This window comes from Oryctolagus cuniculus, chromosome 19, assembly GCF_964237555.1.
Source record: "Oryctolagus cuniculus chromosome 19, mOryCun1.1, whole genome shotgun sequence".
NCBI classification, from domain to species: domain Eukaryota; kingdom Metazoa; phylum Chordata; class Mammalia; order Lagomorpha; family Leporidae; genus Oryctolagus; species Oryctolagus cuniculus.
In genome coordinates, this window is record NC_091450.1 from 61,596,732 (window position 1) to 61,622,444 (window position 25,713).

General features: G+C 42.8%; 1 protein-coding gene across 2 annotated transcripts in view; it reads left to right on the plus strand.

Moving 5' to 3' along the window:
* Window positions 1-25,713, plus strand: part of LOC108176275 (glutamate receptor ionotropic, NMDA 2A) — a 98,709-nt gene that overhangs the window by 35,402 nt on the left and 37,594 nt on the right. For both annotated transcript variants that reach the window (XR_011384394.1, XM_070063805.1), the window contains exon 5: window positions 6,150-6,307. The gene's annotated coding sequence lies outside the window, so the exon portion shown is untranslated. The remainder of the gene's footprint in view (window positions 1-6,149; window positions 6,308-25,713) is intronic.

The following is a 25,713-nucleotide window of genomic DNA, read 5'->3' on the forward strand; positions in this document are numbered from 1 at the left end:
TTGCTTCTTCTCTGCTGGCCTCTGCCTTGTAAATTATCATGTAGCATCATTCTTTGCTCTGGTAGGATCCATATTTTTAAAATTTATTTGACAGATAGAGTTAGACAGGGGGAGAGAAAGAGAAAGGTCTTCCTTCTGTTGGTTCACCCCCCAAATGGCCACCATGGCTGGAGCTATGCCAGTCCAAAGCCAGGAGCCAGGTGCTTCCTCCAGGTCTCCCACGCGGGTGCAGGTGCCCAAGTACTTAGGCCATCCTCCACTGCCTTCCCGGGCCATGGCAGAGAGCTGGAACCAAAGAGGAGCAGCCGGGACTAGAGCCCGGCACCCATACAGGATGCCGGTGCCACAGGCCAAGAATCAGCCAAGTGAGCCACAGCGCCGGCCCCCGGATCCATCTTTAAAGCCGTGTTTTTTCTCTTCTTCATGAGAATACTTCAGAAAGTTAATGGAAAATGGAATCAAAAGATAACTTTATTTTGGTGTAAAATTTTTTAAACCCATGCATATTTCTTGTAACACATATTTTCTATATAATGTTTGCAGATCCCTCGTTTATCATAACAAGTCTACAAATTTTTTGTCATTGTCTTGTTTCTTTAGTTACTAGGAATAAATTATTTTGTTAGGTTGAAATTAGCCTATTTGAATTAGTGTCAGATCTCATTTGCTGTGAAATAAAGGATCACTTTATGGATAATGAAAGCCATTTAATGATGTGGTGTAAAGGAGAAAACAGTATTACTCAAGCTGTTAACACCAGGGGACTTCTCGCTGACCTCTTACAGTGCCCTGCAGACTGTACATTATTGCACTCTTGAGGATCCGGGGGCTGAAGTCTGGCCTGAAGGTATTTTAGAGAATTCTCCATCTGGAAAAGTCATAAAAAAGCAGAGAAATATAATTAGCAATAAATGAGAAGGCAGAAGAGACTTCTAGAATTGAACGGACCACAAGGTTTGCTGGGATTTTTTGAGCAGTACAGCACTAAGTTGTCTGTATTGGGCACCAGAAACAATCACTGCAGCCTTGTGAAATTAAAAACTCTATGAAGTTCTGCAGAATGGTGTTTGAGACTCACTAATAAGACTCTACCTACAAGGAATGCAGATGAGACAGAGCATCTCTGACCTTAACAGTGGCGGTCTTTACTTTCCTTTTATATTGTTGTAGCAACTTTAAAATGCCTTTTGTTTAAAAACCTGAGGAAATGTATCTGGAAAGTCTTATTGGCAATCTTTTGTTATCAGTAAATTCACCATCTTAAGTTTGTGATAACTTACTGAACCTGGAACTTGATAGAACTAGGAACCTGATAGAACTTTGCAGCATTAGACTACAATTTGCTGCTTGCTCAAAACTGAGGGAGATGGAGCTTACCCAGCATAATTAGAAATGTACCGTCTATTTGAAGTCTTGGCAAGAACCATAATTTATGATTGTGGCTGTGTGTCACTGGTAGAACGTGTTGTTCAGTCCTGAGTTTGGACACCTTGTTTGTATATGACAGAAAAACACCTTTCAGAAACTTCCTGGTGGATACAGTATCCTTTTCACAATCTGGTGGTTTCACTGCTTTTTTCTAAAGGTTTAATTTTCCCTTCAAGTGCAAGCATGTTCGTTTTATCAAAGCTGGCATTTTCTCTTCTTTAAAAATAAATCTTGAGTATTCTGAAGAAATTTTCCAAACCACTAGGGTATATAAAAGCATGTTGTGTGAGCATAATTACAAGGGTGAAATGCTTTGCTTTTGAGTAGCAATGGACCAACACTTGGTGTGATAAGAAACATAGTTTTTATTCCATTTTATGGTTGAAAGCCTGCTTACTACTGCTCCTGATCGTAATCTTAGTCCTTTTTGTCAAATGGATTTAGAGCCCACAGCACCTTTTTATCCACCTTCTCTCGGAAAAGCAGTGGGAGATAGAGCAAATTTTTTAGATTTATTTATTTATTTGTGAGGTAGAGTTACAGACAGAGAGAGAGGTCTTCCATCCACTGGTTCACTCCGTAAATGGTTGCAATGGTCAGAGCTGAACCGATTCAAAAGCTGGAGTCAGGAGCTTCTTTGAGGTCCCCTGCATGGTTTCAGGGGCCCAAGAATTAGGCTATCTTCTGCTTTCCCAGGCCATAAGTTTCACTTTTAATTCTTCCTATGGCTTTAATTTAGCTACCTGGGAACCCTGAGCAGGGGATAGGACAAATGTTCCCAGCCTCATTCTATGTGTCAGGAATAAATAAAGCCTCAAGTAGTGGTTGCATTTGTTCATCTGGAACTTGATACCAGAGCCCAGAATTTTAGTTTCATAAATATTGAAGATTTTTGGCTCCAGAGTTTAAAAGAAGTTCAGCATCTTTACTTTTTGTTATTCTGAATGTGATTCACTTGTCCCTAAAGTGTGCACATTACAAAATTTATGATTTAGAAAGTGGAAGTTGAAAAAAAGAAAATGGAAGTTAGCCCTCACTTCTGTTTGGAGATGTCCGAAGCACTGGTGACAGTTTGGTGTATCCTCTTACAGGTGCTTTCCCCACCTTAATAAAAGTGTGTGTGGGGGGGTGTGGGGGTATATTTGTGTGTGTACTGTGCTCACATGCACATAGAAATGACTTTGTGCAGAACTGTGTTCTTAATAGGATGGTTTTCCATCTTCCTTTTTATACTTGACAGTAGAGTAATTTTTGTATGATTATAAACATACAGATCTAATTCTCTTCAGTGACTGTATAAGATTACATTTTATTCCAACACAAGTGGTTGCTATTTTGTGTGATAATTCTGATTTTTTACCATTAAAATAATGCCGGAGTGAGAAACCTGGAATATCCATACCTGAGCATTCCTGGAACTGTTTTGATGACCTGCATTATTTGAGAATCACTAGATCAAGTACATTCCTGTTTAAAATGTTGCTAGGTCCTTCTAAATTATCCTCCATGATTGCATCCATCTAGACTTCCACAACCAGTGTGGTAAATCTCCTGTGCTTTCCATCAACACCAGGTTTTTATAATTCACATTCCTTTCAGTGAAGCATCTCTGCTTCAACACAAGACATTTGGAAGGGAAGAGCTGCCCTTCCATCATTCCCTGTTGGCACACCAAGGGCAGGCAGTGTAGAGGAGTCCATTAAAGCTAACAGAGAGGTGAGCATCTGTTAAGCTAGAAACAGAGGTGTTTGGCTTCCATTCCTGTTTATTAATGCAGATAATGGTTATGGAAGGCTGTTACTGGCCAGGGACCCTGGGAATAGCATGATAAACAAGACAATGCTCTGCCTTCACGAGCTTGCATTCTAGACTGGGTCAGCCTTGAGCACTTCCAGCAGAATATAATGTCAAGTGTGGTGAAGACTTCAGATGAAAAATAAAGCAGAGAAAAGGACAAGGGAGGAGGTGTGTGTGGGGAGACCAGGTGCAGGAGAGGATGCCACTCGGATGGTCTTGGAAGGTTCTCTGCTGATGGGACTCGTGAATAGAGACCCACGTGCAGTGAAGCCTGAGCCCCACTGATAATCTGCAGAAGGCCCCATCCTGCTGGAGCTGGCAATAGCAAGCACAGTCAGGCAGGTTCCAGAAGAAGCCCCAGAGCTGCACTGACACTTGATTTGCTAGAGGAAGATAATTGAGCTACTTACTTTCTTTGTTGAATGCTGTGTTCAGGCGAATGAAACCTTGAACCACATGTGTGTGTGTTTGAAGGAGTGAAGCTGTTCATGTACCGTAGCCCTTGAACCACTAGAATGCAGCATCTTAACCACTAGACAGCAAGTCTCTGTCAGCATTCTTCATAGTGAAGTGGCATTGCATGCCAGCTCTTTCACTACCAGAAGGATGACTTTGTCAAAATATACACAGGAGTTGAACAGACCTCTGCACCTTCATTGTGGAAAAGACTAGAGCAGTACACTCTTGTGCCTAACTGCCCTTCTTTCTGCCTCTTTGTGTTGTACATTATTAAATGTGCTTTCAAAGCTCTGGTGCTCACAACTGAAAACAAAGTAGGTTGGTGGACAGTCACAGACAGCACTGTCCAGTCACCAGGCCAGGTAGTTTCTCCTTAACCACTGTGCCAAATGCCCTATTCCACCCATTATTAACTCTAGGCCTTTCAGAGTTATTGGCTGTGTTATAAAATTTCTAGCTTTCTGAGGGGTTTTGTAAATCTTTAAAGTAAAAAATAAGAACATGTGTTGCTGCCGTTGTGACTTAGCTGGTAAAGCCGTGCCCATGATACCAGCATCCCACATGGACACTGATTCAGAGTCTCAGCTACACTTCCATCCAGCGGTCTGCTAATGCACTTGGGAGGGCAGCACAAGATAGCCCAAGTGCTTGGGCTCCTGCACCCCCACTCCTGTCTCCTGGCTTTGTTCTGGCACAGTCCTGGCCGTTGTGGCCATTTGGGGAATGAACTAGTGTATGGAAGACCTCTCTCTTTCTCTTTCTCTGTCTCTCCCTCTCTTTATGTAACTCTGCCTTTAAAAGAAATGAAATGTTTTAAAAAGGAACCTTTAACCATTCAAACAAAGCCTCAAGTAGAAAGAAAAAGAATCTTGCAGACCCACAGTATAAACTGACCTAAAACCTTGACTGAAATTTTTGTTGAAGTTTGCTGATAGTATTCATCAGAAATGACACATACTGACTTGTGTGAAGTGAGCTGATTGATATTCTTGAAACTGTGTAAAAATCAATCGGCTAGATTTTACATGATGTACCTGTTATACCCTTGAGCTACTCGAGAGCTGTTGGGTAGAGATGTTATTACTGGCAAAGTGGTCACACTGCACAGCTCCCGTGGGCACCATTACACTCTGTGACTGGCACTTCCAGGGCTAGTGCTGTGCACACCTGGGAAGCCTTACCAATAGGTGGTGTGGTATGCACACAATGTCTGCATGATGGTTCTCTCTTCATTTAGATGGTTGGTAGGGTTCCATTAGTACACAGTCCCTCAACTTGTGACTTTTCAATATTGCTCACTCACATGGTTTTGAGTCCCCTCGGGGGAACAATTGCAGCCCTGAGGGGTTGCCCACTTGAGACAAGGACAGGCCTAACCTTGCCTCCTGGAACTTTCTCTGAGTTATAAACCTCTTAGAATTATTATACAACCTTGACATTTTGTATTTAATGATGTATCTTTAAGCAGAGGTATCTTATAAGCATAGTGCAGCAATCATAGACTTATTTTTATTATTCTTTTTTTTTTTATTGAGGCGGGAGTAAAGCATTGTTGTTCAGTGCACATGGTGCTTAATGTGGAATCTTGAGGTGGAGATGGTGTTTTCTTACTTATATAGTTTCTGATTTCCAACTATCTCCAAGAGGTAAATACTAGAATTAGGTCTAGGATGTGGTTCTAGCTTGTATGGCTCTGTTTTAAATTTTCATCTCACAGCTGCTTGGCATCAAGATTTCCAGCTTTCCAAGGCTGGCCACACATTTAAAGCAAGTGTCTAAACCAGTTGTTAGAGGAAAAGATACAGCCATGGTATATCTGACACCTCACAACCTAGTTGAAATATCTATGTGTTTTCTTGTTTTCTGCAATAAAAATAATTCAGACTTACCGAAAATATACATTTTCATTCCTTCCACATATGAGACAATCTATTTTCTGACTCATTGGGCTTCTAAAATTCTGTGGTTAGGGGCTAGTGTTGTGGTGCAGTGGGTTAAGCCACCACCTGTAATGCCAACATCCCATACTTGTTTTCTTTCTGTAATCCAGTAGTTGAAAAACAGCCACCACTCCCAATACATGAGTCATATAAAAGCAATTTCACTTTATTTGAACACTCTAAGGAGAAAAAGCAGATGAGTATGTACTGTACCAAAAGAGAAAAACTGTCAAATTTTAGATTGAATGGTGGAATAAATTCCATGACAAAAGTGAAACAAACAATTGACTTGTGGCCCCACTGCACTGGACCCTGGCTTCACTGCCTACTTGGGACAGACAGCAGGAGCTCAGGAGAAGCCTGGAGCCACACCCCCTGTGCGAGCCTACACAGGCTTGGTCTTTGTTTTCTGATTGGTGGGAGCCTGGAGGTAATCCAATCAGACTTGATGTATGCCGTTGAATACTGAGTTTATAAAAAGGGTACTCAGTGCTGCTGTTTCCCTTTTCTCTTCTTGGTGTCCAGCGTTGTGGAGTTCTTCATTGGAACATGTGCTAAGCCCAGGCCCTAACAACAAGGAGGTGAGCAGCCAGGAGCAATACCTGCAGGGAGGGCTGGGATGCTGGTGTCGGAGGAGTGGCAGTGGATTCAACAGGACCCTCAGGTTTATCCATCCTCGCCTGGTGAGTCTTCCTGAAATGCTTGTGCGTATCATTCATATATTTATATAGTATAAATGTAATATCATATGTTCTAAATAGATTGCAAATTGTATATTGTGAAATGTATATGTGCTCGGGGGTATCACATACAGTTCCAGGAGGTGTGAGCCTACCTGGCTGAATTCTGATGCCAGTGTGGGTGAACCAGCAGCAGGTGAGTCACCTTCTTTTGGGTGAGTGATTTAGATGCCTAGCGACTGTGTTAATTTCCAGGTCTCTTGTTTTGTTTTCTGGATTTATAGTTTTACTTAGTGGATAGGAGCTGAGAAAATGAATCTGGTCATCCAGCAAGGAGGTTCCTGCTCACAGGCTTTGCTTCCTGTTTTTCCTAATTTGTTAAGATTGTTTATCTCAGTTGCATTGAGGGTTCTCCAACACAGCAGTGATAGCATTGACTGGTAAACCCAAAACGATGGCTTAATAGGTGTTCTTCCCCCACTGAATTCTAATCCTGTCTCTGTGATATCCAGTGTTTCCCTAATTTTATGAAAAAGTTCCTGAGATGACCATGGCCTTGTCTAAATATGATCAGAGTCAGTGAACTCAGGGGGCTTCCATAGCCTTGGCAGCTCATGACAAGGGCCTAGGGTGATTACTGATGCCATAAATAGGAGTGTCAATTTGTTAAGTCAACAACAGGAGTCACTGTGCACTTACTCCTCATGTAGGATCTTTGTCCTTAGTGTGCTGTACATTGAGATTTAATGCTATAACTAGTACTCAAACAGTATATTTCACCTTATGTTTCTGTGTGGGAGCAAACTGTTGAAATGTTTACTTAATGTATGCTAAACTGATCTTCTGTATATAAAGAGAATCGAAAATGAATCTTGATGTGAATTGAAGGGGAGAGGGAGTGGGAAAGGGGAGGGTTGCGGGTTGGAGGGACATTATGGGGGGAAGCCATTGTAATCCATAAGCTGTACTTTGGAAATTTATATTCATTAAATAAAAGTTTAAAAAAAAGTTCCTGAGGAATATATTGTTATATTGTAATGAATGCAGTTATAAGGGGAGACATATCATGTAAAATTTACATAGTCCAGTCATATTATTGCATTAATTAGGCATATGGGGACTCTGTTTATCATCAGAGGCACCTAGATCCGAGGATGCCACCGAAATTTTGAGAGGGAAGCATTACTTCCTAAGTATATTTGTTTCTGTTACAAAACTATAATGTTCTGAATAATTCAGTACAGGTTCTTTTTACTTCTAAATTAGATTTTGAAATATTGAAATCATTTAGATTATGATATTTTTAGACCATTTTTAGGTCTGAGAGGGCAGGGGCATTGTTTCTGCACAGTATCCACAATGGTTGCCATATAATTGTTTCTAAAACATCGGTTGATGAATTGAAATTTCTATTTGTCCCTGTGTTTCAAGCAACACAAAATTTCAAAATCCGTAGGTATTGTGTTTTATGGTTTGGTTCTTACAGTATGTGGTGAATCGAGTCTCCCTTCCTTCTGGTTAGCAGTTCCTAGTGTTGACACCCAAGGATCGTTCCTTGATCCTCATCTTATGAGATGCTGACCAGTGACTACTCAGAAACAGCCCTTTGGTGCACGTCCTCAAGGATGTTCCAGTTTCCTCGTCATCCACTCTTGCTGTTCCTGTTAGTGCTGATTGTTCACATCCAGAAGTTGAAATGACCCCATGTTAAGTGCAGGTGTTTGTTCTCACTGGTCTTCCCATCCTAGACAGCCTTATCTCTATAACGTGTTTCAGGAAAGTCTTGGATTTTTCTTGCCTCATTAGCTAGACCTGTTTATATTGCCCATGGTTTTCTCGTTTTGGCTATTTTAGAGCTTGGTTTGGTGATTCCATAATTCTTTTCCCTCACACACAACAAGCCAAGAAAAATCTGTTCTGTTGTTTTCTCATGCTCCCAATCCACAGATGTTCTCTGATAACAATCACCAGGCATCTCAAAGGCTGGCTGGTCCCTACACCCTTCTCAAAGCCACATGAGTATGTGATTCTTCTGCTTTTTGCTTTTATGTCTGAATTCCGTCACATTTTCCACACCTCTGCTCCTGTGACCATCATAAAACTTGAGCATCTCCCACAAAAATCCTAGGCTAGCAATTTCTAGTGTACTACTAATAAGAAGTTCAAATATAGAAACTTTCTGGGGAGATTCCAAAATTAGAGTGGTTTATGCCAAACATCTTAAGATGCTTTCCCTCTGTTTAACTAAAGTCAGATCTATGGGGGAAAACTAGATGGATAATTCACTACAATGTCTTTGTTTCACCTTTATAAAATTTTGTTTGTGAGTTATGTAGGCCTCAATAATTATGAATGGGAAAACTAAAACTGTGACTTGCAGTTCAATATTGCAAATATTGATGAGTTTTGTACTGAAGTGCTGTGGTGAGAGAACAGGCATGGAGTCCAGGAAATCCTTCAATGAATTGGTATATGTGTAGTTTTCAGAGTGCTTCTTTCAGAGACATTTAAACTTTGTAAACATTTTCTTTTACATATGATGTTACATTTAAAATTGCTGTTTCAACAAACACTGAGCTCTTTGTGATTGGTAACCCCTTCTACACTAATGAATCACCTTGCTTGATTTTCCCACATGATTATTGTGGAAGATGACATGTGAGTGTCAAATGGGGAAAGAAAGATTTTTTAAAGATTTATTGAACTATTTGAAAGGCAGAGACACAGAGAGTCAGGGGCAGAGAGAGAAAGAGAAAGAGAGAGGTCTTCTATCTGCTGGTTCACTCCCCATAGGGCCACGATGGCCAGAGCTGAGCTGATACGTAGCCAGGAGCCCAGAGCTTCTTTTGGGTCTGTCACATGCGTGCAGGGGCCCAAGCACTTGGGCCATCTTCCACTTTCCTAGGCCATATCAGAGAGCTGGATCGGAAGTGGAGCAGTGGGGACTCAAACCAGCACTGTTATGAGATGCCAGCACTGCAGGCAGAAGCTTTTCCGGCTACGCCACAGTGCTGTCCCCAAGAAATATTCTTGTGGTAGACTAATGTTCATGGGTATAGCCCTCTGCTCTGTGCAGGTAGAATTTGAGTAAATCTTGGCAGACCCCTAAATTTTCGAGGTACATAGGGATACCATGATAAATGTTTTGGGACCCACAGTTTTCCAGAGAAACACTTCATGATATCTATCTACTGGGGCCCTGCCATTTATGAAAATGGGTTCTAAAGCAACCTGATTAGTGAAGACATCGCCACCTATTGATCCAGTGAAGCAAGTACAGAGGGAGCACCTCTGACCCTGGCAGAGGCTCCACCCCTGGTGACTAAGATGCTGTAGACCTGTGCTGCAGCTCACTCCATGGGGAAGGCCCTACCATACTGCTGTGAGCATCCTGGTTTAATATTTTGGTATTGTCATGTTTTGGTTTGTTCTTCAACTTAAACACATGGTATCTCCATTTGGTTTGTATATTTCATGTTGCAGTTTTCACAGCTAAATTTCTTTTTTTAATAATTTGTATTTATGTAAAGGTGAACAGATATCATGTATTTCATATACACAGATTGAGGAGTGTAGTGATACTTCCTACCTTTCGCTCCTCCCCCCAGCATCCTGCCCTACTTCCTCCTTCCTATCTTGTGATTATAAAATAAACTGAAAGAATGTGATTGTGTGAAAATTGTAAGAAAGTGTGAATTCTAAACCTTGACAGAAGTAACTACATGATGTGTAGCTCCTAGTAGGAACTGAAAATGCAGATTTTGTTTAAAAATTGTCATGCATTTAAATATGGAAAGCCTAGGAATTTAGATTGAGTTTAGGTGAGAATCCACCATGGTGCCTCCACAAACATGTGCTCTCTAAACATAATGTGCCCACACCCAACTATTGCTTTGAACCAAGGGCCATAGTGGTCACCAATGATGGGAATTGGAAGGCTTTTTAGGGCAGTGAACCTGAGGACTGTGACCAAGACCTGTCCCAGTGAGTCAGTGCGAGATCAAACTCTGCGTGTGCTCCCTGGCTCCAAGCCCCAGCACTTGCCCCATCTTCCTATCAGACTTCATTTATGAAGCACAAATTCAAGTGAAATCCAGTAGGAATTTGGACAGCAGGGAGTGTACTCTCTTGAATTGGGTCCAGTTGCTGTGTCACTGGTCACATCCTGATGAAGCAGGCCCTGCATTTTCAGTTCCATAGTGTAACTGGGCGAATTCTCAACCTGCCTGTAATATGTGACTGTGTTACATGCACATAGGGATGTACACCGATTGGTGGGAGAACAGCATGTAGGAATTTATAATTCTCATTTCTCTTTTCACTTTCCTGGTCTCCTTCAGATACACTTCCCTTCATTTTCTATTTCTGAATTTTCAGTTTGAGGGAGGTGAGATGACAGTGTAATATGTTACTTGGATATTGTCTTAAGTATTCTCTTGATAGAAATCCTGAATCTTTATTTTCAAGATATAAAATGCCTGTAATTTAGTCAGTCAAGTTCATGAATAATTTCTTAAGATTTATTTATTTTAAAGTCAGAGTTATACAGAGAGAGAAGGAGAAGTGGAGAGAAAGAGGTCTTCTGTCTGCTGGATCACACCCAGATGGTGGCAATGTCCAGAACTGTGCTGATCTGAAGCCAGGAGCCAGGAACTTCTTCCAGGTCTCCCACGTGGGTGCAAGGGCCCAAGGACTTGGGCCATCCTTTACTGCTTTCCAAAGCAATAGCAGATAGCTGGATCGGAAACGGAGCAACCAGGACTTGAACCGGTCCCCATGTGGGATGCTGGTACTGCATTTGGTGGCCTCACCTGCTATACCACAGTGCCAGCCCAAATCCTGAATGCCTTAAAAATCATTTCTGTCCCATGAAGCCTACCAAAACCCCACAATATTAGCCTAAGTTCCTTAATTTTTATTTGCATTTTAAGTATAGGAACCTATTTTTGCATGTTGTATTTTTCCAGCCTTATTACAGTATAACTGAGAAACAAAAATAGTACATATTCAAGGCATGCAATCTGTGTTTGTATATGAGTCTTATCTTTCTATTGCATTTTCACACAAACCTTTCGACTCTCCTGGTACTTACAGAACACTAGGAAAGGATTAGTACAATGAAGCTACTTAACAAATTTATCACTCTTATAGTGTTTTTAAACGTATCTCATTTTATTTATGTATTTTCCCAGAAAGTTTTTATTTAAGATATATATATTTTATGCATTCTATAAATACAGCTTTAGCAGCATAGTAATTCCTGCTACCATACCCACCCTCTCACTTATACTCCTGTTATTTTATAGTGTTTTTTTTTTTTAAGAATACTGACCTAGGAAATTACAAGTACAGAACATGGTGTGAACTGGTTACCCGGAGTATATATTAGATTTTCAAAACCTTACCTCATAATTGTAGATTTGATTTTTTTTTAAGATTTATTTGAAAGGTAGGGGCTGGCGCCGTGGCTCACTTGGTTAATCCTCTTCCCGGGACGCCGGCATCCCATATGGGTGCTGGGCTCTAGTCCCGGTTGTTCCTCATCCAGTCCAGCTCTCTGCTGTGGCCCAGGAGGGCAGTGGAGAGTGGTCTAAGAGCTTGGGCCCCTGCACCGGCATGGGAGACCAGGAGGAAGCACCTGGCTCCTGGTGTCGGGTCAGTGCATCGCCAGCTATAGGGGCCATTTGGGGAGTGAACCAATGGAAGGAAGACCTTTCTCTCTGTCTCTCTCTCACTGTCTATAACTCTACCTGTCAAATAAAAAATAGAAAAGCAGGAGAGAAAGAAGGAGAGTAAGACAGAGACAGAGAGAGTGAGAGAGAGGATGAGGGATATCTCATCTCATGCATTATTTCTTTTTTTTTTTGACAGGCAGAGTGGACAGTGAGAGAGAGAGACAGAGAAAGGTCTTCCTTTGCCGTTGGTTTACCCTCCAGTGGCCACCACGGCCGGCGCGCTGTGGCTGGCATGCCACGCTGATCTGATGGCAGGAGCCAGGTACTTCTCCTGGTCTCCCATGGGGTGCAGGGCCCAAGCACTTGGGCCATCCTCCACTGCACTCCCCGGCCACAGCAGAGAGTTGGCCTGGAAGAGAGGCAACCGGGACAGAATCCGGCGCCCCGACCGGGACTAGAACCCAGTGTGCCGGCACCGCAAGGCAGAGGATTAGCCTAGTGAGCCGCAGTGCCGGCTTTTCATGCATTATTTCACTCCTCAAATGTCCTCAGTGGCAGGGCTGGGCCCCAGGTCTCCCACTTTGGCACAGGGGCCCAAGTTGTGGGGTCATCTTCTAGTGCTTTTCCAGGCACATTAGCAGGGAGGTTAATGGGAAGTGGAGCAGCTGGGACTCGGTTGGGTTCCCATATGGGATGCTGGCAGTCCAGGTGGAGGATCAAGCTTTTACACCCCACATACAGCACCATAACCATATATTTGTATCGTTTGACTAACATGTCTTCATTTTCATGTCCCAGTTCATCACAAACACCATCCTGCTCTCTGACTGTGTTAGTTTGACTTTTTCATATTTCACATGTAAGTGTGCTCATGTAGTATTTCTTATTTCTGTGTCTTGTTTCACTCACTGTAATGTCCTATAGTTCCATACTTTTGGATCCATCTTGTGACAAGTAGTAGTGTTTCCTTTCTTTTTAAGGTTTAGTGAGGATGCCACTGTGTGTGTATCTCATTTTTCCTTATGCATCCATCAACAAACATTTGGGTTATTTCCATATTGTGGAATTGTGAATGATGCTGAAATGAATGTGGGGGTGCAGACAGTTCTTTGAGATGGTGATTTTCTTTTGGATTCATGGCCAATAAAGGTTGTTCCTTTTTTAATTTCATTTGAGGAACTTCCATATTGCTTTTCATAATGGATGGTACAATTTACATTCCCTCCAATACTGTGTGCTCTGTGTTCTCTACATTGTGCCCAATACTTGTAATCTTTTAACTTTTTAATAGTAGCCTTTTAAGATATGAGGGAATAAACCATTGTCATCTTGATTTGCATTTGCTGATGATAGCAATGTTCAGAACTTTTTCACATACCCACTGGGTACATTGTCTGTCTTTGTTGGAAAACATTGATTCAGTCCTTTGTCCTTTTTTAATTGTATTCTTTGTTTCTTAGTGGTATGCTTGTATTATTCCATTGATCACACATCTGGTTTGCTAATATTTTCTCCTATTCATTGGTTTGTCTTTTCATTTCATTGATCTTTGCTTTACTGCTTTTTGTTGTAGTTTCATTTCCTTATATTTGCTTTTGCTCTCTGTGCTTTAGTTGTTAACACATAAGCAACCACTCTTGAGGCTAATGTCAAGGAATTTTCTATTTTATAAGTTGTAAGTGTTCAGATCTTCTGTGTGTACTTTTATTCATTTTGAGTTGATTTTAATATGTGGTGTAAGAATGATGCAGTTTCAGTTTTGGGCATGTGGTTGTCCAGGTTGCTTCTGCCTCAGATGTGGGCCTTTATGTCCAGTGACTGCATGTTTGGTAACCCTGGTGGGCCAGGGTTCCCTGTATCTTCAGCTGGATCCATTAAACCAGATGCTGTGGCTGGAGTTAAGCAGGAGCTTGGCATGTGTGGTGATTTGGGAGTAGGAAGCCATGTAGTGATGGAGTCAAGACAGGGGACTGCCCTCCTCCTCTGGAAGCCAGGGCTATATGAGGGTATGTTAGAAAGTTTTTTGAAGGGTAGACATTTGGCATAGTGGGAAAGACAGTGCTCAGGATACCAGTGGCAGCGGTGATGGCTTAAGTAGTTGGATTCCTGCTACCACATTGAAGACCATCTCCCAGCTTCAGCCTGGGTCAGATCAGCCCTGAGTATTGTGGGCATTTGGGTAATGAAATACTAGGTGGGTGGTGTCTTTCTCTCTCTTGCTTTCTCTCTCTTTTCCCCTCCCCCTCATTGTTTCTCTGTGTTTTGCTTTTGAAACTAATTGCAATATTAAAACTAGGTGGAAAAAATGGGTACGGATGATTATCCCAGGAGCAGTAGATTACTGAGTAATTTTCTAGAATCATACAGGTGGATGTGTGTAGCTCACAGTGATCCATTATATCTGTTATTAGAAAATGAAATAAAGGAGCTCTAGGTTCTGTCCATAAAATAATGTCAAAAGATAAATGTAGACTTGTTCAGTACAAATTTTATATGAGTATTGAAATGTCACAGTAGCCCATAAATATGTTCAGCTCTTGTTGATAACATTTAAGTGAAAATACCAACATGTTACTTGGTGTATAAAGTTAAGGGGTTTTAAATGATTAATGTCACGACTAATATTATGGTATTTGAAATTGGTTAATTAATATGAGCAAAAACATAACCTGTAAATAACTGAACTGTTCTTTCTTATCATGTTCAGTTGAAAGGCTGCTATGCTGTGTTTTAAGTTGGTGATGAATATTTATTTTAGATTGTTTCCTTTAATTAAGAAAAATGGTAGTATGTTCTCATGTGTATGTGAAATTGAATAGCAGTTGTATTGCAATTGAATGCAGTTGTATTGCATCAGAGCAATACAGTGAATACGAGATAAGCTTTTTCATATTTGAGATTTTATTGGTTCTTGAGAATCACTACAGAGACATTTCAATTTGTACACTATTCTTAACAAATCAAAAATTTTGGAGGAGGCAAGATGGTGGAATAGGAAGGGAGCACATTGATAGTCCGGGGAGAGACAGTTTAATAAAAGTGGAGATACTGCAGGTTCAAGGAAGAGTAGGGGAAGAAACAGCAGAAGAAACTCTTCTGGAACGCATGTTTCACAGTGGACCTGCGTGGAGAGCATGGGAGCCCACAGTTCGGGACACCAGCGGCAGACTCAACACACCAGCGCTGGAACGTGAGGTGAGCCGAACCTCAATAGCCCGAGACACCGGCAGGCAAGCGGAAAGAGGAGACTAGAGGGAACGACCGACCCCGGGGGTGGGGGAGTTCACCAGGCTAACTAGAAGAGAGAGAGAGAGAAAAATAAAAGTGACTGGTACGGATACGGGTTTCTCTCTCTCCGCTCACCTCTCAAAGGTGAGCAAGGCAAAGAGCAGGCACCATCTTGGACATACGTCATAAGCAGAGCGAACTCAGGCCTGCACTGGCCCTGAGCCTAGCAGAAAAACCTGACTCTGGGCAGGGCAAATTAACAGGAGATTAGGACCTAGTAAATTTGTGGTGCTACTGAACTGAGACTGTGAAAAAAGAGACGGTGGGGGAGAGAACTCATGGAATTCACGTGAGTACTCTCCAGAGACGCTACAATTCCATAACTTTGGCAACCCAGTGGGAGACTGAAGGAAAATCTGAGCCCACTCTGAGGGCATAACAGATTCCCTGTGTGGTCCTTGGGAAAGAGCTTCTGATCTCTGGCTCCTGTGGGTATATCATTTGCCTAATAACAACCTCCAACTTCGTTCAGCTGTGTGGAATTACTTCCCTTTTGAATCAAAAAAAGAAAGAGAGAGAGAGAGAGAGGTTTACCACGCCTAACCTGGGAGTGTCACCTTTGGCACACCAAACAGAGCCTTCAGGCCACACCCATCTCAAGCCCTAAGGCTCCATCAAAAACAGACAGTCCACTTAATCTAGAGTCATAGTAAAACAAGAAAAAGCACCACAGTGAAGAAACCAAATATCTCCAATATGCCAAATAACAAATGCAAAAACCGAGGTAATAAAAACAAGGAAGTCACCATGATGCCCCCAAATGAAAAAGATACCCCAATTCAAGATTATGAAGATGATGAGATAGAAGAAATGCAAGAAGCAGATCTCAAAAAATTGATAAGAACATTAAGAAGGGCCGGCGACGCGGCTCACTAGGCTAATCCTCCGCCTAGCGGCGCTGGCACACCGGGTTCTAGTCCCGGTCGGGGCGCCAGATTCTGTCCCAGTTGCCCCTCTTCCAGGCCAGCCCTCTGCTGTGGCCAGGGAGTGCAGTGGAGGATGGCCCAGGTGCTTGGGCCCTGCACCCCATGGGAGACCAGGATAAGTACCTGGCTCCTGCCATCGGATCAGCGCGGTGTGCCGGCCGCAGCGCGCTGGCCGTGGCGGCCATTGGAGGGTGAACCAACGGCAAAGGAAGACCTTTCTCTCTGTCTCTCTCTCTCACTGTCCACTCTGCCTGTCAAAAAAAAAAAAAAAAAAAAGAACATTAAGAAGTTCTCAAAAACAAATTCTTGAACTACAGAAATCCTTAATGGACAAGATAGAAAATCTCTCTCGTGAAAATGAAATATTAAGGAAGAATCAAAATGAAACGAAACAACTAGTACAACAGGAAACTGTGATAGTGACGAGAAATCTTAATGAAGTGAAGAATTCAATAGATCAAATGAAAAACACAATAGAGAGCCTTACAAACAGAATGGGTGAAGCAGAAGAGAGAATATCGGACTTAGAAGACAGAGAACAGGAAAGGATACAGTGAGACCAAAGAAAAGAAGAGGAAATTAGAAATCTAAAACATATTGTCAGGAATCTTCAGGATACTATTAAAAAACCCAACATTCGGGTTCTAGGAGTTCCTGAAGGCATGGAGAGGGAGAAAGGATTAGAAGGCCTTTTTAGTGAGATATTAGCAGAAAATTTCCCAGGTTTGGAGAAGGACAGAGAAATCCTAGTACAGGAAGCTCACAGAACCCCTAATAAACACGACCAAAAGAGATCCTCACCACGACACGTTGTAATTAAACTCTCCACAGTGAAACATAAAGAAACGATCCTAAAATGTGCAAGAGAGAAACGTCAGATTACTCTCAGAGGATCTCCAAACAGACTCACAGCTGACTTCTCATCAGAAACCCTACAAGCTAGGAGGGATTGGCAAGATATAGCCCAGGTACTAAGAGAGAAAAACTGCCAGCCCAGAATATTATATCCTGCAAAGCTCTCATTTGTGAATGAAGGTGAAATAAAGACTTTTCATAGCAAACAGAAATTGAAAGAATTTGTCGCCACTCGTCCAGCCCTGCAAAAGATGCTTAAAGATGTATTACACACAGAAACACAGAAACACGGTCATCAATATGAAAGAAGGTAAAGGAAGGAAACCTCACAGCAAAAGATCACAGGGAATTCAAAGCATATATTAGAACTTCTCTTTGGCAAATGGCAGGGCAAAGTTACTGATGTAAAGTCTTTTGTCTGATATGAGTATAGCTATTACAGTTTGTGTTTTCTACTTGTATCGTAAATCTTTTTCTCATTACTCAGTTTCTGTCTTTGTGTAACTTTACCTGTGAAGTAAGTTTCTTGTAGAAATATAAAGTTGGGTCATACTTTTTAAAAAGTTACTTGACCAAACTTTTTCTTTTTACTGGAGAATTTAAATCATTAATATCCAAGCTAAATATTGATAGATAAAAAGTAAGTCCTGGCCAGTGCCACAGCTCAATAGGCTAATCCTCTGCCTGCGGCGCCGTCACACCGGGTTCTAGTCCCGGTCGGGGCGCCGGATTCTGTCCTGTTTGCCCCTCTTCCAGGCCAGCTTTCTGCTGTGGCCAGGGAGTGCAGTGGAGGATGGTCTAGGTGCTTGGGCCCTGCACCCGCATGGGAGACCAGGAGAGGCACCTGGCTCCTGGCTTTGGATCAGCGCGGTGCACTGGCTGCAGCGCGCCATCCGCAGCGGCCACTGGGGGGTGAACCAATGGCAAAGGAAGACCTTTCTCTCTCTCTCTCTCTCTCTCTCTCTCTCTCACTGTCCACTCTGCCTGTCCAAAAAAAAAAAAGTCCTGCCATTTTGTCAATTGATTAGTGATTGCGTTATTTCTCAATCTCTGCCTCTATTATTTTTATTATTTAGCATATTGGTAGTCTTGTTTTATAAGGTTGAATCCTCTTTTTCTTATTTTGTATATCTATTAGTGAATTTAGTTCTCTTGTATGTTTTCATGATGGTTATTTCTAATGTAGGAGTCCATTTAGGATTTCTTGTAGTACTGGTCCAGTGGTGAATTTTTTCAGGGTTTTCTCCTCTGGGAAAAAGTTTCTATTTCACTTCCAAGGCATTGTTTCACTGGATGTAATAGGCTTGGTTGGAAATATTTTCTTTCAAGTATTTGATTTTTTTTTCATCTTTTTCTCTTCTGGTCTGTATGACATCTGCTGAGACATCTGCTGTTTGTCCAGTGGTTTTCTTGTGTGTGTAACTTGAGACTTTTCTCTGCTTATGGATACTCTCCTTATCCTTAAGTTGACAATTTCATCATAATATATTTCTCAACAGTTTTTTTTAAAGATTTATGTATGTATTTGTTTTTAGTTAGTTAAGTTAGTTATTTGACAGATAGAGTTAGACAGTGAGAGTGAGAGACAAGAAGAAAGTCTTCCTTCCGTTGGTTCACCCACCAAATGGCCACCATGGATGGTGCTATGCCGATCCAAAGCCAGGAGCCAGGTGCCTCCTCCTGGTCTCACATGTGGGTTCAGGGGCCCAAGCACCTGAGCCATCCTCCACTGCCTTCCCAGGCCACAGCAGAGAGCTGGACTGGAAGAGGAGAAACTGGGACTAGAACCTGGTGCCCATATGGGATACTGGCACCACAGGTGGAGGATTAACCAAGTGAGCCATGGCACCGGCCCCTTATGTATGTGTTTGAATGGCAGAGTTACAGAGAGGCAGAGGCAAAGGGAGGGGGGAGAGGTGTGTGTCACCTTTAATCTCTTGGTTCACTCTCCAAAAACAGCCAAGGCTGGGCCCATCCAACCCAGAAGCCAGGAGCTTCCTCCATGGATGCAGGGGTCCATCTTCTAGTGCTTTCCCAGGCCATAGCAGAGAGCTGGATTGGAAGTGGAGCAGCCAGAACTCGAGCTGGCACCCAGATGGGTGCCCCTTTCCTATTTTTCCTTCGGGTATTACTGTAACATGAGTATTTTCTCAATTAGTAGTTTTCTGGATAGGAAGTAGGGCCGCTGAGAATCAAACTTGCACCCATATGTGATTCCAGCATTACAGGCAACAACTTTACTCACTCCGCCACAGTGCCAGCCCCCAGTGATTTCTTCATTTGTGTTGTTTTTCTTATTCACAGTGTGCATTGTTTTTCTCATTTATTTTAACTTTCAATGTGCTCTTGCATCTCATTGAGTTTCCTTAGGATCACTGTTTTGAATTGTTTTTCAGGTACTTCATAGATTCTCTTCAAATCATGATCTATTTCTGGAAAACTATTGTGTGCTCACACTGTGACCATCCTCCACTGTCCCCCTCCTTGCTCCACAATGCTTGTTCTCCCACTGGCCTTTAGATCCGGCAGCCTTGGCTGTGGTCCTGTCCATGGCCTCTAGGAAGAAGCATGTTTGTGTCACAGTACTGTTCACACTGCCTATTTCTAAAACAGAATCAAAAGTTAGAGAAATACATATCTGCTGTGTCTGCTGGCTTCTGGTGTTTTCTCTTCTGGTATGTTTGATTTTTAAATAAAATTGCTGGAGCTGGCGTTTGTGGCACAGCCTGGGTTTAAGCTGCTTCTTGCATCTCTGGCATCTCCTATGTGAGGGCCAGTGCCAGTCTCAGCAGCTCCACTTCTTCTCCCGCTTACTGCTGAAGTGCCTGGGAAGCAATGGAAGATGACCCTAAGTGCTTGGGCTCCTGCACCCATTGGAGTGCCCTGGATGCCTATGGGGGACCCAGCTGGAGTTCCAGGCTCTTGTTTTCAACCTGGCCCAGGCTGTTGGGAGCATTTGGAGGGGTAAACAGAGGATGGAAGATTTCTCTCTCTCTGCCTTTCTCTGTCACTGTGCCTGAAGCATAAGTATATATTGTTAAAAAATACTGATCAACCCACTAACTAGATTTCACAACCTACTGCTGGGACATACAGGCCTAGGAAATGAATCTGTTAGATGGACAAACAAGTGTCTGTGTTGAGCATATGGATGGAAGGATAGATGGATATGTGTGTGAATGGATGGATAGATGGAGGGATGGGTGAAAAGAAGGCTGGGTGTGTGGATGAAAGGATGGGTGGATGGATGAATGGATGCACAGGTGTTAGTTGGATGGGTGATGAATAGATGTGTGGGGGGATGAATGTGTGGATTATTCTAGTGATGCCTCTTTGGCCATGAACCCTTTCAGGACATCTCGGACCCCTTTCAGGGCATCTCTGGAACTGGACAGAATTTCTCTCTCCAATGTTTGGTAAGAAGGGCTGCCACCCCTCACTCTGCTCTCTGCTGGAAGTCAGAGGCCTCCCAGGAAGCCCCAGGGTCCCTCCTCACCCTGCTGTTCTATCCGTGGCACCTCCCACCAAGTGAAAGCGGCCTCCCCATCCCTCTCCCCTGGCAATGTCCTCCTTCTCCAGGGCTCTAAGTACTTACAAGACCTTTGGAGGGAACAGCTCCAGTCATGTTAGGCTTTGCATGCATATAGCAGGTGGAGTAGATAGCAGTGGTTGCTTGTACTGAACTCTGTGCTGTTAAATTGTCTTCAGAGTCTCACTGTGACCTCAGGGGTAAGCAGTGCTGTGCTCCCCCTGTGTAGACAGCACAGGATCATCTGGTTCTGGTCCTGGTGTCTTCACTTATGGTCCAGCTCGCTGCTAATGCACCTCAGAAAGCAGTGGATGATGGCCCAAGTGTTTGCATCCAATGGAAGATCCAGTAGAGTTCTAGGCTCCTGGCTTCAGCCTGCCCAAGCCCCAGCTGCTGCAGGCAACTGGGGAGTAAAGCAGCCAATGGAAGATCTCTCTGTGCCCCCGCCCCTCTCTGTTACTCTGCCTTAATAAACTAAATATATCTTTTTGAAAAAAACAGAAACCAGATGCTCAGATAGAGCAGGGGAGAGTGCCTGAAGTCACAGGTGGCAATGCTGGGACAAGAGTCCCTTCCAATTAGTTATCTCCTTTCCCCATTGCTGGCCTAGGCAGAGAGCCTGATTGACAGCTTTGTCATCAGGCTGAGTGGCAAACAATTCTGAGAGTGTTTCCTCCCTTCTATGGGCCTCCGTTTTCTGCCCTGTAAAATGCAGACACTAGGACTGTAGTAGGTGCCAAATAAATGCTAATATGTGTTTGCTAATGGGAGTCCTGCTATTTATTACTTGGCTATAGATTTGGGTATTTATTTCTCAGATCTCTATCCCATTCCGTTGTTATATATGTTTGCTTTTTATGCCAGAAACATGCTGTTTTCATCAAGATAGCTATGTGCATTTGTTGAGTTAACATTTTAAATTTGTATTATAATCAAAGGCTTAATGCTCTACTAAATAATGAGTACATGTAATAAAAACATAGTTCGGCAGAAACATATGCAAGTGTTTGTGTGTATTTTTTGAAGTTATGTATTAGGAAATTAGGGATGCAGCCAGAGGATTTCTTTTTCCTCAAGATTGCTTTGCCTATTAAGGGTCCTGTGAGTTTACATATGAATTTTAGGAAATGCTTCTTCTCATTATGTAAAGAAGTCTATTGTTATTTTGCTAGAGATGGGATGGAATGTGTATGTCAACTCTAGGTGGTGTTAATCTTTTAATAATATAAACTCTCCAATTCTTGAACATGAGAGACATCTCTTTTTTCTTTGATTTTTTTCATCAATATTTTGAAATTTTCCCTATAGAGGTTATTCATAACTTTAGTTAAATTGATTACTAAACATTTTGTTTTATAGCAGCTATTATGGATGATACTACTTCTATGATTTCTTTATCAACAAGTTTGTTGTTGGCATATAAAATGCTACTACTTTTTGTATCTTGAATTTGTGTCATGTAACTTTATTACATTTTTTTAACTTTTATTTAATGAATATAAATTTCCAAAGTACGGCTTATGGATTACAATGGCTTCCCCCCCATAACATCTCTCCCACCCGCATCCCTCCCCTTTCCCACTCCCTCTCCCCTTCCATTCACATGAGGATTCATTTTCGATTCTCTTTATATACAGAAGATCAGTTTAGCATACATTAAGTAAAGATTTCAACAGTTTGCTCCCACACAAACATAAAGTGAAAAATAATAGATGATTTTTTAAATGATGATGAAATCAGATCAGACCTATTGTCATGTTTAATCCCAGCGAGAGTCAAGTTGGGAATTGATAATTTCTTCTTTTTTTTTTATAGAAGATCAGTTTAGTATACATTAAGTAAAGATTTCAACAGTTTGCACCCCCATAGAAACACAAAGCGAAATATACTGTTTGAGTACTCATTATAGCATTAAGTCTCAATGTACAGTACATTAAGGACAGAGATCCTACATGAGGAGTAAGTGCACAGTGACTCCTGTTGTTGACTTTACAAATTGACACTCCTGTTTATGGTATCAGTAATCTCCCTATGCACCAGTCATGAGTTTCCAAGGCTATGGAAGCCTTTTGAGTTCACCGACTCTTATCTTGTTTAGACAAGGTCATATTCAAAGTGGAGGTTCTCTCCTCCCTTCAGAGAAAGGTACCTCCTTCTTTGAAGACCTGTTCTTTCCACTGGGATCTCACTCACAGAGATCTTTCATTTAGGTGTTTTGTTTTTTATTTATTTATTTATTTATTTATTTTGCCAGAGTGTCCTGGCTTTCCATGCCTGAAATACTCTCATGGGCTTTTCAGCCAGATCGGAATGCCTTTAGGCCAGAGTGCTGTTTAGGACATCCGCCATTCTATGAGTCTGCTGAGTATCTCGCTTCCCATGTTGGATCACACTCCCCTTTATTTATTCTATCGGTTAGTATTAGCAGGTACTAGACGTGTTTATGTGCTCCCTTTGACTCTTAGTCCTTTCATTATGATCAATTGTGAACTGAAATTGATCACTTGGACTGGTGAGATGGCATTGGTACATGCCACCTTGATGGGATTAAATTGGAGTCCCACTTTATTACATTTTTTATCAAGTCTTATAGTCTCTTTGTAGAGTTTCTAGGTCTTTCTACAGACAGAAACATGCCATCTGCAAACAGGGAAATTTTGAGTTATTTCTTTGCTACTTATACAGTCTTTTAACTCTTTTTTTATTTTTTCCTAATTTCTCTGGCTAAGATTTCCACTACATTTATAAGAGCAATGAGAGTATATATTCTTCTTTTGTGCTAGATAGTTAAAAAAGATACCTTCAATGTTTTCCAATTTAGCATGATATCTATTGTGGTATGTCAAGACTTGTTTAGCATTTATTATATTGATCTATGATCCTCTCATACTTAATTTCTTTGAGATTTGGATAATGAATGGGGTAGAATACTATCAGATGCTTTTTCTGCGTCCATTGAAATGATTATAAAAGATTTTCATCTTTCATTCTTTTATTGTGATGCATTACACTTACTGAATTTAATATGTTGAATAATCTTTGCATTACTTGGAAAAATTTTCCATGATCATGGTGGATGAGAATTTAATGTGCTGTTATACTCTATGTGCTAACATCTTGTTTAGATCTCTACACGTTGGTTTATGGTTTTCTTTTTGGTGGTTGTTTCCCTATCTGGTTTTGGTATTAGGGTAACATTACCTCTTCAGATGGATTTAGGGGGATTCTTGCTTTTTGGAAAAGTTTGAGAAGACGATTCACTAAAATTTTAGTGGAATTCAGCAGCAAAACCATCTAGTCCTAGGTTTTTATTCATTGAGAAATTTCATTTACTGATTCAATTTTATTACTAGTCATTGGTGCACTCCAGTATTCCATTTGTTCATGGTACAATTTTGATATATGTATATTATATGTATATATATCACATATATATGATATATGTATATATGTATATATAATATATAATATTATATATAATATATATAAATAAATGTATTTATTTATCTTAGGTTTTCCGTGTTTTATAGTTATTTATGATAGTTCCTAATAATCTTTTGTTTTTCTGTGGTATCAGTTTTACGAGATTCCTTTGTATCTCTGATATTATTTTTTTTGCATTCTTTTTATTTTCAGAGAAGGGGTTTATTTTAGCACAGTCTGGGGGTCTGTGGAAAAACCGAACAGAAAGAGCACTCCTTGTGTCTCTTCCTCCTCTGTGCCAGAATTGGTCAGTGGGGCAGTCCCGGGGGCACACAGGTCGCCCTGGCACTGGGCGTTCTGTGGGCCCAGACAGAAACCATGCGTGGCCACCCTGTGGCATCACATGCTGCAGTCGCACTTGGCCCTCAGCCCTCGGCCCGCTGCCCCACCCCCTCGGCCTCAGAGTCACTGCTTTCTGGGGATGGCAGGCAGCCGGAAGCCCCCGGAGCCATAGGCATTCATGGGGCTGAGCTGTTAACACTCAGGGAGGCCAGGAGACCCCCAGGCTTTAGGAAGACTGGGCATCAACAGCCCACTCCCAGCTGGGGTCTCCAGGGCAGAGCAGGTCACAAGGAGAGGGTCAGGGGAGCCTCACCTGCTCCGGGTTTCCAGGGCCACCCTGGATCAGGCCCTCCCACTGTGGTGGCCGTAGGAGCAGCTGGCCACTGGTCAGCCCTGAGTGGGCGGTGGTCTCGGGCTGTGCTGTGTTGTCCCTCCCTCACCCCAGGCTCTCCTGTGCTTGGCCACTCCATTGAGGGCCCAGGGGTTCCTGGAGGTGGCGTCAGCACTTGGGCTCTCTGTCCCCCAGGCAGGCACAGAGGCGGCCCCCGGCTGGAAGGAAGCTCCAAGCGGCCTGGGCAGGTTGTGCTGTGGAGGGCAAGGACCACGGGGCAGGAGAGACCGCTTCAGAGGAGAGGCAGGCATGGTCATGGAGTGAAGGACTTCTGGCTTGGAGCTGAGCTGGGGGCAGGGCAGGGCTAGGGTTAAGGGGTCACTAGGGGCTTCAAGCCCAGCTGGGAGACCCAAGGCCGGGTAGGGGTCAGAAGTCCAGGGAAAGTAAGGCAGAGACAGTGGCAGACCAGGAGGCCCAGAGGATCCTGAGTAGGATCCTTGGGCCAGCCGTGGGCATGAAGAACTCCTGAGAGGCTACTCGGGGGCTCCATCAGCCCAGGACGTGGGAGTGGCAGCCACCACCTCCACCTCCCACCAGGCCTGAGCCAGCAGCAGGAGGAGCCACAAGACAGGGCAGCGCCAGGCCTAGGTCATGGTCAAGGGTACCTGTGGGGGCCCCAGGGGCTGGGGTCGCCACAGGGGATTCTGTGGCCTTGAGGAGGGCCTGCTGACATGTGCCAGCCTCCGTGTATGTGGAAAGGGGCTTGGAACCCTGCATTTGTTTCCCAGAAAACAAGACAGTGCAACAGGCCCAGAGGAAGCCAAGAATATTCCTCAGTCTCCTGATGGCCAGGTCTCTGCTCCCCCGCTGTAGCCAAGTTCCTGGGCCTTCCAGGAGGGGTTGGCTGGGCTCAGCCAGGCATGTCCTAGGCCCTCATCTCCCCACCTCTGTCTCTGCCAAGGCCACTGATTTCACAGCTTCCTCAGGGTCCATCCAGACCTGTAAACCCTCACCCCATCCAGGCCCCATGGGAGCAGTCC